We start from the raw sequence: 4,599 nt of genomic DNA on the forward strand, positions 1-4,599 counted from the left end.
TTTGCTTTTCTCTCATTTCTTCTTCATTGAAAGGTTTTAGAAAGAATACTCAACTTAATCTGTTAATTTCTATGAAATAAAAGATGGAAAGTTTGGGTAAAATTCTCACTAGTACTTAATCTGAAAGAAAAATAAGTTAGGTCTCTGAAGCCCCATTGCTGGAGTTTTACTTACAGTTTGCAGGATAACTGCCAGAAAACAGAGTTTTAGAGACAAGAACCTTAAGTTGACTGACGATAATGGCTTGACCCAACTCAAGTTCCAAATCTCAACTGGTGACTATAAGTGATAGTAGGCCTAATTTTCTGCATCAGCCCATCATGTGAAAATCTCCTTAGGACCACAGAGAGCCAGCACATGAATACTTGCAGTTTTTAACCCTGCCTAAAACTGTCCTTAAGAAATCAAAGAATTGATTGTAACAATGGAGATGCAGAAGAGACTTTCACAAACCAGGCTTCAAAACACCTTCTTTACCGCCAGGTAGGTTCTGTAGGCAGATGCGGCCTTGGACTGAAGAATAGTGGTCACCACTTTTTTTGACAGCCCATCAATTCTCAGCGTGCCAACTGCAGTCAAGAGTCGGACAAAGCCTGCCCTCAAGTTACAAACTGAGGGATCTGTGAAAGTCTCCAGAATATTCACCTGGAAATACTATTGGGATATAGAGCCACACTCTTAGACCAGAAAGAGGTCATCATAAAACCAGAGACTTTCTCCTTTGCAAGATCTTTGGGCTCCACTCCCAAAGGCCATGCCAGGTGTGGGCACTGTCCGCTACTGTCAGTCAGTAGCTGGGGAGTCTGGTGGAATTCCCAAAAGAATATATTAGGCAGGAAGCTCACTGTTGTGAACCATGACCTCTTGGGTCAGTAGGGAAATATGAGGATGACCAAGGCTTTGTCTCAACTTCCATAAGACTTTGGGAACTATAAAAAGTGTAAGGAAAAGGGAAGTATCCCAGTTGAACCTTCCATGGTAAAAATAGGTTGTCTATCCTCCGCAGGGTTTTTATCCCTAGTAGTAATGGGGATTATAATAATTTTGGCATCCTTCCAAGTGGCCATTAGGTCCACATAAGGTCGCCCCACTGTATAGCGATTTACCAGAAATCTTTCGGTCAAGAGACCTTTCCTCTAGCAGGGTTACAGTGCAATCCAGCCTGCTAAGACATTACTGCTTTGTGAAGGCAGACAGTCGCTGAATAGATCTTTGTCCATGCAAAAAATAGCTTCTGCCTCCAGTAGAGTAATGCTACTGGTTTCGAGGCCCTATAAAAATGGATATGCGCCATCCTAGATTCGATTTGATATTATACTGATAGATTGATGTGCTGAAGTGGACTAGTATTCCCTTCATCCTTCACATGTTGGATGACAGTAACATCTCTGATGGGGATTAAGGCCCCTTTTGCCTGTTGCCCCAGCTTATAAGCCTCCCATTGTGTGCTTGATGCATCAACGGTTTTCTCTACCCAATTCAAGGGGTGATTGCTCTGCCTTAGACCAGGGAAAGCTATCTTTGTCTCTGGATGTTAGTTATTTGCAGTGCAGACACCATGAGACCCAAGGTTATCAGATGAAGTGACACCAACCAGAGAGTTCTGAGAACCCCGACTGCCTGCATCAACTTCAGCAAACTCTCTGGAGGAAGAGATGAGCTCACAGACTGGGGATCTAGCTTGTACCTCAGGAATTGTTCAGTCCTATCATTGCAGGAAGATAGAATCTTTCCATTCATGCTGTTGCTTAGGACGTAAGGGAAATAAAGGTTTCCATCATTTCCATCCTCAATTCATTCCCTATCGTAAATACGAGAAACTGCTGCTGATGAGGGAAACTCTAGCATGCTCAGATATCCAAATCCAAATATGCAGCTTTTGATTACCTGTGGCTGATGAAGTTGGATGCAGCCTTAGGAAGTCCTTGAAAACATGGATACAGCCTGTGGCCTATGGCTGCATCCAACTTCAGCTAGTGGTAATCAAATTCTGCACGCTTGGGTTAGACGGAACCTGAGCATGTCTCATCTTGCATCCAGCCTAAAGGGGTCTAACCCGTTTTCATCTTGTCTCGAGACTAGAGCTGCCCAGCAGGATGGAGGTGCCCAACTATGTCTCATCTTGTATCCAAGCTAGAGGTGCCCAACTGTATCTCATCTTGTATCCAAGCTAGAGGTGCCCAACAGTATCTCATATTGCATCCAGGCTCTTGGTACTCAGTCGTATATCATCTTTGATCCAGGATAAGAATGCCCAACCATATCTCATCTTGTATCCAGTCCAGAGGTGCTCAGCTCTATCTCATCTTGTATCCAAGCTAGTGGTGCCCAGCCGTATCTCACCTTGTATCTAGGCTAAAAAGTCCAATAGCATCTCATGTTGTATCCAGGCTCAGGGCGCCCAACAGTATCTCATATTGCATCCAGGCTCTTGGCACTCAGTCATATGTCATCTTTTATCCAGGATAGGGGTGCCCAACCATATCTCATCTTGTATTAAGGCTTGAGGTACCCAACCGTATCTTTTATTGTACCCACACTAGAGGTGCCCAACCGTATCTCACCTTGTATCTGAGCTACAACGGCCGAACCGTATCTCATGCTGTATCCCGACTAGAGGTGCTCATCCGTATCTCATCTTGTATCCAGGTTTGAGATGGCAACAGGTTTCTAGAATCCCTGGTCATTATACAGTTTTCTCCACTAAACTTCTTTCCTCTGTTACTGTGATCTTTGTCATTTACAGTCAGTCTTCTCCTGTGTCTTATAGAAGACCCCCCCACCTTACAGATTATAATGTGGGTGGTCACCCGAGGCTCCTGGGGGGCCCACAGCCATCCAAAATGTCTACATGTGTCTTACAAATGTAAATTTTATTCCAACAACTTGTAATAGAACTGGATCAGAGAGAGGCTGCAAAACTGGTGGACTTAAAGAAGAAGTCTGTGGAGAATCAAAATTTTTGAGCAGGCAGGGGGCAGCATAATAAACGCTATTTACCTCTCCCTGTGTCTCCAAAGTGCCATTTCACAGGCTCCCATACCCTGACTGGAAATCATTCCCCCTGAGTTCTGATGTTGTCACGCCTCAGGTGATGGATTGCCCGCTCAGCCAATCAGTCACTGTAGTGTCCCGTCCCAGTCACTGATTGGCTGAGCACATACCAAAAAAAAAAAAAGGAATACAGAGCATAAAGCACAGTGCACACCAAACTATAATAATAAAATAGCTTTATTAAACCGGCTAAATAAGCAGCACCCACATTCATTTGCTTATATTGGTGGTGTCCACCTCCCCTTTTGTTTCTATATTGATTGGCTGAACAGGCAATCCATCATCTGAAATTGTGACATCGCTGAAGAAGGAGATCCAGGAGCCTGGTGGGAGTCCCAGAGCAGCAAGACAGTGCTGCCTGTCCCTGCCTGCTAGAAAACACTCTTTGCGGGTGGGCCCCCTGTTGCTCCAGAGTTCCCCAGACCCTATATTTCCATTCTCGGATTACTTATCCAGGTTTTATATGTTATTTTGTAACACAGTCCATTTAAGTATTGTGCCCTGGGGGATGTTAACCCCTTCTCTATTTGTAAGGGGGAGGGGCCTGCATCCTCTTGGTGCTTTACCATCTGTAATGGTGGTCAATGGCTGTGGAACTCCCAGTGGTTTTCCATTTCTCACCTCTTTCTCTCCGGAGCTCTTCCTTTTGTTGTCTCCAGTGGGAGTTCTTTTAGACTACGCCCATCCTTACCTCTCTTTGATTTTATTGGACTATTTCCTCTTTTTCTTTCTCTCTCCTCCTGCTTTCTCTTTCCTTCCCCATCTCCCTCCCACTTTCCCGATTTTCCGGGCTTGAGGGAGTGACTTACTCGCTCTTCTAAACCCTTCTTATCTCGCCCCTTCCCCCCCCCCCCCCCCCCCTTTTCTTCTTCTTCTTCTTCCCCTCTCTCATTTCCTCTATATCCTGGTCCTGTTTCTTTTGTTATTACAGCCAGTTGGACCAATTTCTATTCTCTGCATTTCATTATTTGAACTGATTAGGATGACCTTATGCTGCACCGTCCTTTGTTCTTTAAAATAATCATCTTATAATAATGATCTCCGTGCATACGAGTTTCTCAGTTCCTGATAGATACAGCAGGGTCCAGCTGTCAGTATGAGCTCCCGCCATCCCCACACAGGGGCCCACACTGCCTTATTCTAGGTCGCCAGGTGAAGGTGTATCGGCAGTCACTAAAAGGTTAAACCTGCCTGGTGTATACATATATCTATCCTCAGACAATAAGGAAGGAAACACTAACAGGGCCGACTAGATGAACCCGGAGGCTTTACCTGCCGACAATCTTCTATGTTTCCTGGTACATTCTCTCGCTGTTGTCATTGAGTGTATATATATATATATATATATATATATATATATATATATATATATATATCTATCATAGAGTCTGTGCCTCACACTATGTGTAATACATGACAAGGATCACTGTCTTCTCGTGTAGGTTGTAGCTGACTCCTCCCACACATGTGACTGATCACATGATTCTGACATAATCAAAGGTCCTTTAGTCTCTTCAACTGTATAGTCTGACTCCTCCCACCCAT

The 4,599-nt window shown here is 44.3% G+C and overlaps 1 protein-coding gene across 1 annotated transcript in view; it reads left to right on the forward strand.

The window, feature by feature from the left end:
* The window catches only part of LOC138793980 (uncharacterized), a 112,540-nt gene that overhangs the window by 48,230 nt on the left and 59,711 nt on the right, over positions 1–4,599 (forward strand). The gene's annotated exons all lie outside the window — the stretch shown is intronic.

This window comes from Dendropsophus ebraccatus, chromosome 5, assembly GCF_027789765.1.
Source record: "Dendropsophus ebraccatus isolate aDenEbr1 chromosome 5, aDenEbr1.pat, whole genome shotgun sequence".
In the NCBI taxonomy this organism is placed as follows: Eukaryota; Metazoa; Chordata; class Amphibia; order Anura; family Hylidae; genus Dendropsophus; species Dendropsophus ebraccatus.